The sequence below is a fragment of the Helianthus annuus genome, chromosome 16 (assembly GCF_002127325.2).
Source record: "Helianthus annuus cultivar XRQ/B chromosome 16, HanXRQr2.0-SUNRISE, whole genome shotgun sequence".
Taxonomy (NCBI): Eukaryota; Viridiplantae; Streptophyta; class Magnoliopsida; order Asterales; family Asteraceae; genus Helianthus; species Helianthus annuus.
The window spans coordinates 75,026,087-75,040,975 of NC_035448.2; positions in this window are offsets into that span (position 1 = coordinate 75,026,087).

Genomic DNA, 14,889 nt, shown 5'->3' on the forward strand with positions numbered 1-14,889 from the left:
GCAGGTTGAAGACAACAAAGAGAAATCTAGAGCTCTTGCGGTGATTTATTATGATGAGGGGTATGATTGGAGTCAAGAAGTTCTACCAGAGGAAGATGCGGTTGGCTACGCATTCATGGCAAAAACCGAACCTATTCCGCGGAAAGACAACAGAACTGAAGAGCAGAAGTACAGACACAGAAAAATGTTGGCTGAAAACAGAATAATTCGAATATCCGGTATCTATTTGGAAGCGAAGAGAGCGAGAAGATGGGATCCAGACAGAGAGTGTTATCTTGATCCTTATGGAAATATTGCAGTCGATGACAAAACGCTTGATCTGGAAGCAATAATCAAGGAGTTCAAAGATGAGGATGATTATTGGCAGAATAAATGGTGGAGACGAGAAAGAGAAAGAAGAGAAAGAGAGGAAGGAGAAAGAAGAGAAAGAGAAAAAGGAGAAAGAAGAGATAGAGAAATCAAAGAAGATTGATACTGGGGTTATTGACACAATGCAGGAGTTAACTGCTGAGAACCTGGGAAAAATGGCTGACAAAGTGCTGGCTGCTAAAGCACTTGAGGTAGACTCTAACACAGCGTCTGAGTCAAAAAGCCAGGTCAGTTCAAACTTGTCAACAAATGCGTCAGGTAAGAAAATCGATGGAAATGTTGATTGCAAAAATTGCAACAAAGAGTGCAAATTTTGTAATACAGTCACGTATCTCAACGGAAAGAAAATTGAGGATCTGATAGCAAAAGTCAGAAGCGTTGAGAATCAAATTCTTGAGCGTGACAAAAGAGTTAAAGCTTCGACTGAACGGATAAAAGAATTAACTAACCAAATTGAAAATGATAAAATTGATCATGAAAAAGTTAAAAATGAAAATGAAAAGTTAATTCTTGAAAACCGTCAGATTTCTAAAAAGTTTGAAAAACTCAAAAGCACAATGAAAGATAGTGATGATCGAAATGGTAAAACTCATAAAGAAAACGTTCATCTAAAAGCAGTGCTGATAGTAAAAGAAGAATCAATCAACAAACAACTGGATGAAATCGCTAAACTGAAACTGAAATTTCAAGAGGCAGAAATTGAAAACGAGCGAATCCAGTTGAAGCTTAACAGTTACAGCTCGGCAAGCTTTGTTTTGCAACACATTGTTCCCAAACCAATCGGGAAAAACAAAGCTGGCGAAGATGTTTATTCTGATGGAACCGAGGTGGGTTTTCACAGAGTTCCACCGCCGATTTTGGATAATTACATGAAAAAGCAATCTGGGTTGGTTGAAATCGAAGAAGAAAGTAAAATGAATCTTCCGGATTCAATTGATGTCACGTTTACGTCTTCCAGTGACAATAGTGTCCAAAATGATATTGTAAAAGGTGTTGTTGAAAATGTGCTAAAAACGGATAGTGACACTACTGAGGAAGATGGGTGTTTCTTGGACAAATACATTCCGAAACAAAAGTCCAAGAACAACTTAAATGAAGAATCAAATCTTGTCATGTACAAGATGTTAGGTTCGGATAAGTTGTTTTCGGATTCTGAGTTTCCAATCGTGAATGTAAACATGAACAAATTGACAAATGTTTTTAAACTGGTTGAAGTTGAATTGTCAGAAGTGAACAATTTGAGTCAAAAGAAGAGAAAAATGGCTTTTGAGAAAAACAAAGCTTTCAACAAGAAATCTGTTAATCCACCGCGTTTTTATAATAACAACAAGAATCGAAACAATTGGTCGGGTGGTTATCAGGGGGGTAAGCCGTATCAGAAAAGAAATGTTCCAAACAAAAGGTTTGTTGAGAAGAAAAAGTTTGTGAACAGTTCGAGTTCACTTGCTGATGAAGTGAAAGAAATTTTTTCAAAATCAAACAAAGAGTTCTTTGAGAAAAGAGCTTCACAGGCTCAATCTGAAGGCACAAGTCGAGTGGCTGATACTCGAACATGCTTCAGATGTAATCAAGTTGGTCACATTGCACGAAAGTATACCAATGTGAAGCCTAAGACTGAAACTGTGAAGACTCAACAGAAGAAAGTTGATGTGAAGGGTAAAGCACCAATCGTTGTTGAGAAAAAGAGTGTGAAAAATGATAATATCAAAGTGAAAAATGAACCTGTAAAGAAGACGGTAACTAAAAATGACAAATTTTACAAACGGGTTGCATTATCTCAACATGTTTGGAAACCAAAAACTGAGAAAAAGATTTCACCTTCTGAGGATTCAATTCAAGTTGATTATGATGCAAATTTTCCACCTTTGAAGGCTGAAAACTTTAAAATTCAAATTGCGAGAGTTAAAACGGTCAAGGTTACACCTAAGGCTGATGAGGCCTGGGTGGACACCATGTTTGACTAAGCAGTTTGAATTGCCGGAGCTTCCTTGATCATGAAGCATGAATCGGCATCTTTATTGAAGATGGTTAAGTCAAAGTTTGTTATGTGCAGGATCTTCCAAAACTTGTATCCAGATGGATCATGGATAGTGGAGCTTCAAGACATATGACAGGGAAGACTGCGTTGCTGTATGATGTTAGAAATATAAATGGAGCATATGTAGGTTTTGCAGGTAATCAAGGAGGAAGGATTATTGGTGAAGGAACATTATCCAACGGGATTGTGACGTTTGAGAGAGTAAACTACATTGCTGAGCTGGAGAACAATCTGCTGAGTATCTCGCAGATCTGTGACAGGATGTATACCACTCACTTCACTGATAAAGAATGTTTGATCTTGAAACTAGGATTTGTTATCCTTGAGGAATGGATTATCATGAGGGCACCTAGAGTTAATGATCTGTACGTGTTGGATATGAGTGTAGCTACTACAACCACAGGTCAAGCTCACTGTTTCGTGTCCAGAGCAACTGGAAAAGAATCGAGATTGTGGGACCGGAAGATGGGGCATATACATCTTAGAAAAATGAATCATTTGGTGCAAAATGATTTGGTTACAGGAGTTCATGTTAAAGGTTTTCATCTGGAAGGGGAGTGCATTAGCTGTGTAAAAGGCAAGCAGAAGAAAAAGTCACACCCTACAAAGCAAGTCAATTCAGTCTCAAGACCCCTGGAGAGACTTCACATGGATTTGTTTAGTCCGGTGAATGTCAAGAGCATTACAGGAGATAAATATTGTCTTGTGGTTACTGTGGGTTTCTTTCTTGAAGACGAAAGACGAAACGTTTGACAGTTTAATGGCGTTGTTCAAGAGGATTGAGAATCTGTACCAAAGGCGTATCAAAAGAATTCGAAGTGATAATGGTACTGAATTCAAGAACAGCAAGATGGAAGAATTTTGTGATGGAAGAATTTTGTGATGAAAGAGGTATATTGCATGAGTTTAGTGCTCTGTACACTCCGCAGCAGAATGGAGTCGCAGAACGCAAAAATCAGACGCTAATCGAGACGGCTAGAACTATGCTCGCAGATTCAAAGTTACCAGTTAATTTCTAGGCTGAAGCTATTTCCGCCGCATGCTATACGCTCAACAGGGTTCTCACTGTCAAAAAGTTCAACAAAACATGCTTTGAGCTGATCAATAATCGCAAACCGAATTTGAAGTATCTAGAACCGTTCGGGTCACCCTGTATAGTTATAGAGCCTTATGGAAAGTTTGGTCCGAAGTGCATTGAGGGTATATTTGTTGGATATTCAAGTCCTACGCGCCGTGTCTTCGTTCCAAGTGAGAAGCGGATTATTGAAGCTGCAAATGTTGAATGTCAAGGTTATACTATGCCGCCACAAAGTCCAGGAGATTCATGGCGATATCATTATGACAAGTTGTGGGAATCGCTTAACATGATGGAAGAAGAAGAAGATTTCTTTGATGAATTGGATATTTTGCGTGAGTACGAGTCACAGCAAAGGTTCCCAGCGGAGTATTCAAGACGACCACGGGAAACTTCAAATGATGATGAAGCAGGTCCGAGTAATGCTGGTGAACACGATGATGTCCAACAGAATGAAGTTGCTCATGATAATCAGTCGGATCAGAATGATAATCAAGAATCAGAGAACATGCCGATCTTTGATCATGGATATTCAAATTCTGAGGGGGAGCAGATTCAGGATTCAAATCAAATAACCCAAGTTGGTGAACAAAGTGAAAATCAAAATGTTACTAATCTGGAAGGTGATGTGGATGTTCCAAGCGAAGTGATGCCGCGAACTCTTTCATATCATCCAGAGGAGTTGATCATAGGAGAATTGCATTCAGGCGTTCGCACGAGACGTCAAATAGACCAGGGCTTAATATGTTTTTATTCTACAGTGGCACCTTTACAAACTTAATTTTCATTAAGTTGTTTTATCTCGCAGATCGAACCGAGAACGTTAAAGAGGCGCTTACTGAAGACTCTTGGGTCATTGCAATGCAAGAAGAGTTGAGTCAGTTTGAAAAGTTGGGAGTGTGGAAGTTAGTGGATTTACCGGATGGTCAAAGGAAAATCAATACAAAATGGGTATTCAAGTGTAAGAGAGACGGCAGAGGAGTTGTTGTAAGGAACAAAGCTCGACTTGTTGTTCAGGGCTTTAGTCAACAGGAAGGGATTGATTTTACAGAAGTCTATGCTCCTGTGGCACGACTAGAGGCAATCAGAATTTTCCTTGCATTTGCGTCTTGGAAGAACTTCAAAGTATATCAGTTGGATGTAAAATCGCCGTTTCTTTATGGGAAGGTCAAAGAGGAGGTTTATGTCGGTCAGCCGCCGGGCTTTATCGACCCAATCCACAAAAACAAGGTCTACTTATTGGACAAAGCGCTGTATGGTTTACACCAGGCCCCGAGAGCTTGGTACGAGACTTTGTCTCAACACCTACTAGCCAACAAGTTCATACGTGGAAAAGTGGATCCCAGTCTCTTCACTAAAGAAGTCGACGGACATCTTCTGATAGTTCAGATTTATGTGGATGATATAATCTTTGGGTCGACAAATAAGAAATTGTGCAAAGATTTCGAACAGGTGATGAAGCAAAAATTCGAAATGTCATCAATGGGGGAGATGAAATTCTTTCTGGGACTACAAGTTGAACAACTACCTGAGGGAATTTTCATTCATCAGACAAACTACGTGCATGATATTCTAGAGAAATTTGGAATGTCAAGTTCTACTCCAGCTGCTACCCCACTTGCAACAAATCATGGGATTCATCCAGATCTCACCGGAGACAAGGCTGATGAAACGTTCTACCGTTCCATGATAGGTTCTTTGATGTATCTAACTGCTTCACGTCCTGATATCATGTACCCAACATGCCTTGCAGCAAGATATCAATCTAACCCGAGAGCTTCGCACATGATTATTGTGAAGAGGATATTACGTTATCTGAAAGGAATTCCTACATTGGGGTTGTAGTATCCTAGAAAAGGCGACTTTACGCTCGAAGGGTATTCCGATTCGGATTTCGGATGCTGCAAAGTCAATACAAAATCAATGACTGCAGGATGCCAGTTCTTTGCACCTAGATTGGTTACCTGGCAGTGTAAGAAACAAACGTCTGTGGCGCTATCTACATGTGAAGCGGAGTATGTTTCTGCTAGCAGTTGCTGCTCTCAAATCCTGTGGATACAGCAACAGATGCGCGACTACGGTTTGCAGTTTCTTAACACACCTCTTTTTGTTGATAATGAGGCCGCTATAAATATAACAAAGAATCCAGTACATCACGCTAAAACTAAACATATAGAAATTCGTCATCACTTTATTCACGATTGCTTCGAGAAAAAGTTGATACGAATTGAGAAAATCCACATTGACGAACAGAAAGCTGATTTACATACCAAAGCTTTTGATAAAAAGAGGTTTAAATATTTGTTAAAACTGAATGGTATGAAGCTTCTTTCGGTGTTGGATGGCATAATTGGCGTTGATGAGAGTACTGTTGCGGATGGAGACGAGAAACAATCTGCAATGGTTTGTCGATTTTTTACCTGTTTTGGTATTTAGGGGGAGTAGATGTATATAGTTTATTTTCAGAAAATTCAAAAACAGTAAAAAATGCAAAAATACAAAAACATGATAAAACTGAAAAAGAGCTTGTGTAAAAAGGGAAAATGATAGCACATCGGCTAGACAATTACAGTATGCTAAAGAATTGTAAAGATTAAATGAGTTAAACAGTCTCACTAATGATGCGTCGATAGGTTTTCGTACATTTAGTAGATTTATTCGGGATATAAACCTAAAATTTCAAACTTGTGAAATTCGTGGAGAACACTACTTGGATATATAGGTAACCCCTGAAATCTTGTTTGAAAGGTCCCATATTCTGAGATACTAGGTCTTTATACTCAGTGATATCTGGGGTATTATTTCGGGACTTCTGTTGTATGGAAGTACTGACCTAGTCCCCAAATAATACTTTCTGCAAATGCTTGAAACATAGCATCGCCCTCTGCAAGCTAATGAAAACAATAAAATTGATAGTCGTTGTTGTTGTAACTAAAAGATCCTCTAAAGGGGACACACCAGAAAGTCGAAGCCGTCATCTCTCTGCGTATACGGAAGTATCGACCTGAGCTCTCACGGCCCTCGCATTTAACCCTTTACAGATATCATCTGTGGTATACTCACCTGTAAGACTGAATATCTGGGATTCTGGATATGGGAGTATATTCAACAGGTGGGACACATGAATAAGCTAAGTTCATAAGACATCTAAATTGTATCCTGAATAGATTGAAATCTGTGTGAGAATTTAAGATGGATCAGTATATCGACAATCGAGGTGAATTGTTTAAGTCTGAGTATGTAATAAAGCTTAACGGTACTAGTAATTTGTCTGAAAAGCTGATATGATTCCCTGACACGCTCGCCAAAAATAAGTTTGTATATAGTTTATTTTGTTTACTTTCTGCAGTTTAAGTTTTCTATATTTCATTTCTTAGTTTAGAACACATTATAAAATCCAAAAAGATTTTTTATTTCTGCTTTATTTTTGACAAACCAAAGTGGAGAGTTAATCGTTGGATTCTTGGAGATTGAAGCAGATACAGGAAAAATTCTGGACTGAAGAATGAGGAGAGCTTACTTTGTTGGAGTTTGATTAAATGAAAAGTCAAAAACAAGTTCATTAACTTGATACTTGTTATTTTCAGAAAATGTTTGAAAATGTTTTCAAAATCAGTTTAATCCGTCAAATGATCAACCAAGGTCATTAAGTTGAACTTGGTAGATTAATTGAGTAATCAGGGTCATTAACTTGGACCTGAATACTTGAGTGGATTTCTAGTACTGATAATTTATGTGATTTTGTGAAAAGATAGAATTGTAATGTTTGATGATTGAGACACAGGTTTTGGACTTCATTATTCCCACGGAAGGTAAATGTTAAAGCTTGAACCAGATCAAGACCTCAGATTCTAGCATATTGAGAGGGGGAGTCTGTGAAAGGGGAAGTCTGGCCTAACAGTCAAAGGGAAGTCTAAAGATGGAGCTAGGTTGTGATCCTAAACCTATAAAGATAGAGTGCTTATGATGAGAAGACAGAGAGTTGAAGAAAAGACCAAGACTGAAGACTCGAAGCTGAAAACTTCGTCAACATCCACGGGGGAGTCTGTTGATGCATGGAATGTCTGTTGACTACGTCTGCATTAAGTCTTAGGTCAAGATAGGTCAACATAGGAGCTTGAAAGTCAAATTAGGTCTTAATGTTGTAGTTTCGCTTTTTTGTACATAGGTTAGAAGTAGTTCCGCTTATATGTCATTAGGGAGTTTCGCTTATGTGGTTATTGAAAGTTTCGCTTATGTGTCATGCCGTATAAGCGAAACCACAAGGACTATATATAGTCATCTTAAGCGAAACCTGATTATTTTAGGTATGTACATTGGAGCGGAACTAGGTCATTGCTTGTGTAACCAAACTCTGTCAAAACTGTATCAGAAAGCAATAAAAGAGAAGGAATTAAAAAGGAAAAGCTGTGTAACTTCATGTGCAATGATTCCGCCTTTGTATGTGAAGATGAACGTTCTCAACTGACTGTTTAGGGTCGGAACACGGTCCAACAGTATATGTAGTTTTGCGTGAAACGGTTGACCATGATTAGCACAAGCTACAAGTTTGTAATGACGCCATAAGGTGTCGTACTGACATAATTCAATAATAGTGGTGACTGAACAAGTTCACCGTTGTTACACCCCGAAATATCAGAGCATGGCGTGACTGGACCGGTATCTTCATTGCACAGCGGAAGCAAAAAAGCTAAGACTTCTAGAAATTGAACGCCTGCTAAGTACTCGAATTCCCATGGGTACTCCTGTTCCAACCGTTCCATAGTTTTTAAAATGCAACCTGAGAAAGAAACATGCGAAAAGTCAACATAAAGTTGAGCGAGTTCATAGTTTGTCTTGAAAAGATTTAAAATAAATCTTTTTGATAACCGGTTTTAAAGTTTTTGAGAAAATATAGTAGAATTATTTTCTTGGCATGATATATGAAAAACTGTGAGTCTAGCCCACAATAGTCTTTGTGTATTGCACAAGAGAGAGTGGGCCGAGCACAAACGAACCATTATAAGCAGGATTAGCGCGTCCTCTTACTTAGGTATAATTTGAAAAACGTTACCAAAGTTTGTAAATCCATGTATTTGTATGTTTACATCAAATGAATCTTAAAAACATTTGAAAGTTCAGTTTATAAGTAGGTATGTAATGCGTCTATGAACATGTGGATCATTAATGTGTAGCTTAGACATTAATATGTGTGCCGACATAGGAAGCACTCAACCCGGTAGACGATTTAAGTGTCGATTCACTTCGACAGGGACACAAAAGCACTCTAAGTGGCCGCACAAGGACCGTGAGTGGGGCTCGCCCGTACCCGATAGATCTACCCCCTGTTCCGTGGTCCTTAAAAGGACTAATGGTGCCTAAGTTAGCGCCTATTCACACGTGATCCAAGAATTCATTCCATAGCTTAATCATACCCTAGTTAATATGTATTTCAAAAGAAAAAGGGGGACAAAAACCCATTGGGTTGTCTCATTGTTCGTACGCAGAACAACCCAGTCACGTTGTAGTAACTAGGACATTCCTTTCACTAGTCATGAAAATCATGCACGTTTTGTAAAACCGGTATGTTTAGTATAAATCTTTCATAAACCTTTCGAGTTCGTTGAAATTCATTTGCAACATGGTTTATAAATATGTGTTTTCATTCATCGAAATAGTGTTTGCTTTTGCGAAAACTTGCATGTCTTTCCACCCCCGAAAACATTTGTAAAAATGTAAAACCGTAAAAAGTGGGGGTTATGAACTCACCTGGATATTCCTGTGCAAAGCTAGCTTAGCGTGATTTCGTAGTGCCGTTCCAAGAACATGAAATAGCTAGCGTGCAACTATGACATTACTATGAAGGAACACTTATAAGTTTCTAGTATAACAACGTAGTTAAACTACGTGTCCGAGCTCTACCGAGTCGTAAATAAAACGACTCTACGAAGGTGTTGTTGGTTTGATTTAGAATAACCAATCTATGGTTATTTGGTCCCGCTTATAATCGGGATAGAAACAAAGTCTCGAGATCGACTTAGTTTTCGAGTGATTAAGATATATATATATATATGTGTGTATATATATATATATATACATATTCAAATATAAATATATACTTGCGATGTCGTGTTAGTCGTCGTGAATAGACATACGTAGGTGGATAGCGGTTCATGTCGTTGTAGTTGTCGTAAGATGGAAATAAAGGTGTGTGTATATATACATATATTTTAAGTTGTGAGTTTCAAATATAAACTCCGAATTCAGTCGTTTGAACTAAATATAAAAACTATATTTAGTTCGTAAGAAAGTTTAAAGTCGACATTTAAAATAAATATAAGCGTTTAAATTTATTTTATAATCTAACACGAAGAAACGTCGTTTAAAATAAATATAAACAGTTATATTTATTTTATGAAAGCGTTCAGAAGTATCGGTGTTCCAAATAAATATAAATGTTATATTTATCTTGTAAAAGGATTTGAAAATATCGATGTTTGAATAAATATAGAAATTTATATTTATATAAATAAGTGTCGGGTTTCGTTAAGTTATAACTAGTGTTTGTCAAAATAATATACGTACATGTTTATCTTTGAAAGAATCACTTTAACTTCCAATAGGTTTCGTTTATATAACAAAATATATTTCGTATATCAAGTTTTTACGGAAAACGGACAGAGTTTCCTCTATTTTTGGACGATCCCGACAATCAAAGTTGTCGTATTTGTCAAACTCAACAATAATTCAATCAATGTAATCGAATATAAAACTTTTGTCGCGTAATAAACTATCGACTAAATAGAAAATCTTGTAACGAAATGTCGGTTCGAGCTCGGTTCGCGTATAACTACAAAGTCTAAAAAAAACTATATCGGTCCAAAACTAACTTTTCGCGTCGTTTGAACTTTACCGAGTTAAGCATTGACTGGTTTTGACCGGACTGTTGACCGTTGACTACCAAAGCTAACTTGTTTGACCGCGTGTTGACCACGTCGTTGACTGAGTTGACTCGGTTTGACCGAGTCAAACCGAGTTGAACCAAACCTTGACCCGAACACCGAACTGAGTCGCGAACTTGAACCATTCTGTTGACCACTTTAACCTGTTGACTGTTATCCTGAACTATGAGCTGACCCAGACTCTCGAGACGACATCTGACCCGAACATTTTGAGTGTGAATAGCCCGAAACTGAGCCGATACTACAACATAATCTTCATCGATTCATTCTCAACATCAGCATCATCGACATTAACATCTGAAAATAAAGAAATAAAAGCAGCCGGACACTTGAAAGTGTAACCATATAACTTTGTCGAAAAATAAAGCACCCCCGCCGTGAAACTGGTCACCGGAGTAACTCGTCGGAGAAAATAGCACCACCGTCGCTGCAGCTCCACCGCCGACATGACCCGTCGCCGCTGTTGCGGCCTTCCCCTCCCATCGATCTCTCTCTCATCTCCAGTCTCTCTCTAAAAATCTTCGATCTGCCATCTTCTTACCCTCTCTATCTTGTCCTCACGCCACCACCGGAAAGCGGTGGTGGTGACCGGCCACCGATCAGTCAGAAAGGAGGTGTGTGTTGGGCTCCTCATCGCCGTGTGCCACCACCGGAGGGTGGTGGCCGATTATTTTCCGTCGGAGCCGAGTGGGGCGAGAGGGGGAGAGCAGTGAAGGGGTTTGGGTGGCTTTGGTTGTGTCTAATGAAGTTCTTCACGTGGGTGTGTATGGTTTCAGTTGTATTGAGAGGGAGAGAGACAGGGAACTATGATTGTGTGCGGTTAGAAGAAAATGAAGGGATTTACGGTTTTGAGGTGTAGAGTTCATATTTATACTTAGGTTTCTTAAATGGGCTTGGGCCCTAGGCCCACAAGCCCATTCCGTACGGCCCGATTCGTTTTCAAAGCCCGTATTCGCAACCGAGTGTCGTAAAATATAACGTTAAGTCTAGAATGCTAAAAGAAATACAACGGGAATTGAGGTTTGACGCGTATTTTGTCGATTGCGTTAAAACACATGAAATGTTCTATTTGTCCTCTTTAAATCCATTTTTGGATCCGTTTTCAACTATAGATAGCAAAATTTAAAAACAACGTTAAATATATCAATATATATTAATATTGAGACGAAGTTCAAATCCGGTGCTTCCGTTTCGTCGTTGACTGTCGGTGCGTTACTGTTTCCACGTTTTTCATTTGCGTTTTGTGTTGTTCAAAAGCATAATATTTTCACATAACCACATTCATAAATATAAGTTATACGTATAAAGCTTGTATTTGTCGGCGTGGTCAGTTTTTGTACTATGTCGGTTCGTTTCCGTTTATCGTTCCGCAGATTCATCCAGAAATCACCATACGCGCTCTGTAACGTCTAATAAGCGTTCCTAGGCATCCCAATAGCCTAATTAAGTTAATTCGTGTCTTAAACACTATTTGTTATCGGCTTAAACGTTGGTTAATTGCGTAATTACGAGGCGTTAAGTACCGTTTGTCACATTCTCCCCCTGTTGAAAAAATTTCGTCCTCGAAATTTAGACTATGTTATCTCCTCAGAGTTGTGTCGTTCCTAGGTATGTCCGAATAATACCACAATGAATGACCGCGTAAGCGAACCAAAACTTATTCGAGTTATAGGAATGTAAAGACATTTTGGATCAATAAGAACCCAACGGTTCAACTGAGTTTGTTATATAAATCGAATTCAAGTAAACGAAGCGTAGTGATACTATCACTAATGCGACCAAGTTTACGGGGTTCAACAAAAGAGGAATTTCAATGAATAGAATTCCAAATGAACGTTCACAATATGAAAATCAATTTTGAAACAATAGAATTCATTACCAATGGAAACTTGCGTTGGTTGTTGTATAAGTGAAACACATGATCAACAAATTTATTTGAAATAGAAACATGAAAATGACTCGTCAACTATCAAACCATTACATGAAATAAATCAACGTGTTGACATTATTGAGTTGCAAGGATACACCGATATACAACCGAATTTAGTGTATCATCGTCTTAATACATAGTTGCATTAAGACTATTTGAATGATTAGTTAAACAAAGAGCATACGTAGTTTTGCATGGAGCGATTGATTATGATTAGCACAAGCTACAAGTTTATACCACCGCCACAAGGTGTCGTAGTGAATGAAATAATTCGATAATGGCGGTGACCGAACAAGTATCACCGCATTTTGCATGAAACGCTCGATCATGATTAGCCCAAGCTATAGGTTTATACCGACACCACAAGGTGTCGTATTGAATGAAACAGTTCAATAATAGCGGTGACCAAACGAGTATCACCGTGTATGAAATCAGATGAAGGGCTCAATGAAGTAAATGTGAATGTTTGTTCCAACAAACACCATGAGATTTTCAATTGATAATGAAACAACAACTAAATAGTGTTTTCGATCGAAGATGAAAAAGCAATGAATATCACAAAAAGTTCGATCGATGAAAGAACCGTTAGGAGGTACACCAGAATCTATAACATGAATTTGTGTACCATTATCTTAACACACGATTGTATTAAGACTACTTTAATATGATAAACCAATAAAGCGGATTTAATATCAATAAACAAATAAATAAATAATTAAATTCGTACATGATGCGAGCAACGAGATTAGCGCAAGCTTCAAATTTGTGAGAACGTCACCACAAGGTGATCGTGATCAAGGAAACGATTCAATGAAGTCGAAGACCAAACAAGCATGTTATGGTTCAAAGCAAATGAAGTGCTTGTTGGGATTATTTTGAATATGATGGCCTCAATCCATCATATGGAATCTTGAATCGAATTTATATTACGAGCAAGTTCAACAATTGAACTTGGTTTAATCACATTCCAACGATGAATGCATGTGTTAACAAGAGATTTCGACATGGTTACAATGAACAAACCATGTAATGTATTCAAAAGAAAAGAGTTTCAACAAGTTCGTTGACCCGATATCAAAGAGTCAACGTTTTGCAATAATACGGTCATCCAAATCTCAATGCAAGAATCGACATAGCGAAACAATATTGAACGTTGATATAGCAACAATTTCGTGTGAAGCCACATGCGTAACGAACAACGCATGCGTAACATATGAATTTGTCAAGAATGAAGCAATTAAGTGTTCGTTATCATGAAATAAAATCTTCGTGATGCAATGTCCATTAAGGGGAGTAGAAATGCAAAGATCTACTCACTATATGCAAGAAGTCGAAATTTCAACAAAAGAAATGTAAGGACTTTACCTAGAATTCCGAACATAGCGTAATCTCCATTAATGAGGGAGGGGGAGCGCGAAGACATGTGACTTCTTATGCAGTGCCTTAGCGAGATTCGTGTCGTTTGCAGGATCACATGGCAAAGTGTCGCATTTCGGTTGGTAGTTCTCCCGCTGACGGGGTTAGTATCGTTGTTGTCGTGTCCATTTGTGTTTTCCCCAAGGCCCCGCCCCGAGAGTCGTGTGGGATGTACTTCGGCGTCCGCTGACGTATAGTTTAAGTTTCATGTAAACTTGTGCACTAGCGTTTCGTTCCGCATAGAATGTCATGTACTTCGACATCCGTCGACGTATAATTTGAGTTTCATGTATTCTTGTACACTAGTGTTTCGTTCCGCGTAGATTACCTGCTCGGGTAAGTAAGATAACATAGACGACATAATATAATGGCACTTGCCCGAGTTGTTAGTCACAGTTTCTAAGTGAGGACCTTTAATGAGTTTCGACATAAGCTTTACAAAGGTCCTAAATGCATGTTATCCAAAACTCTCAAAGTTTTGCTTAATGTATGAATCTGTTTCGTGAACTGTGTATCAACACAACACTTGTGTATGTTTAAAACTAAAATTGTTGACTCATTGTTTTCGGCAACGGTTGGAACCCATATTCAAGTCCTAGGCGTTCTGTATGTGTTCAAGCCTTAATAATCTAAGTCCCCAGAGGAAAGTGAGGTTAAAGCCTAGGTATCTCTGCAGAAACCTAATTCGCTGAAACCTATAGCTCTGATACCAATCTGTCACACCCCGAAATATCAGAGCATGGCGTGACTGGACCGGTATCTTCATTGCACAGCGGAAGCAAAAAGCAAAGACTTCTAGAAATTGAACGCCTGCTAAGTACTCGAATTCCCATGGGTTCTCCTATTCCAACGGTTCCATAGTTTTTAAAATGCGACCTGAGAAAGAAACATGCGAAAAATCAACATAAAGTTGAGCGAGTTCATAGTTTGTCTTGAAAAGATTTAAAATAAATCTTTTTGATAACCGATTTTAAAGTTTTTGAGAAAATATAGTAAAATTATTTTCTTGGCATGATATATGAAAAACTGTGAGTCTAGCCCACAATAGTCTTTGTGCATTGCACGAGAGAGAGTGGGCCGAGCCTAAACGAACCTTTATAAGAAGGATTAGTGCGTCCTC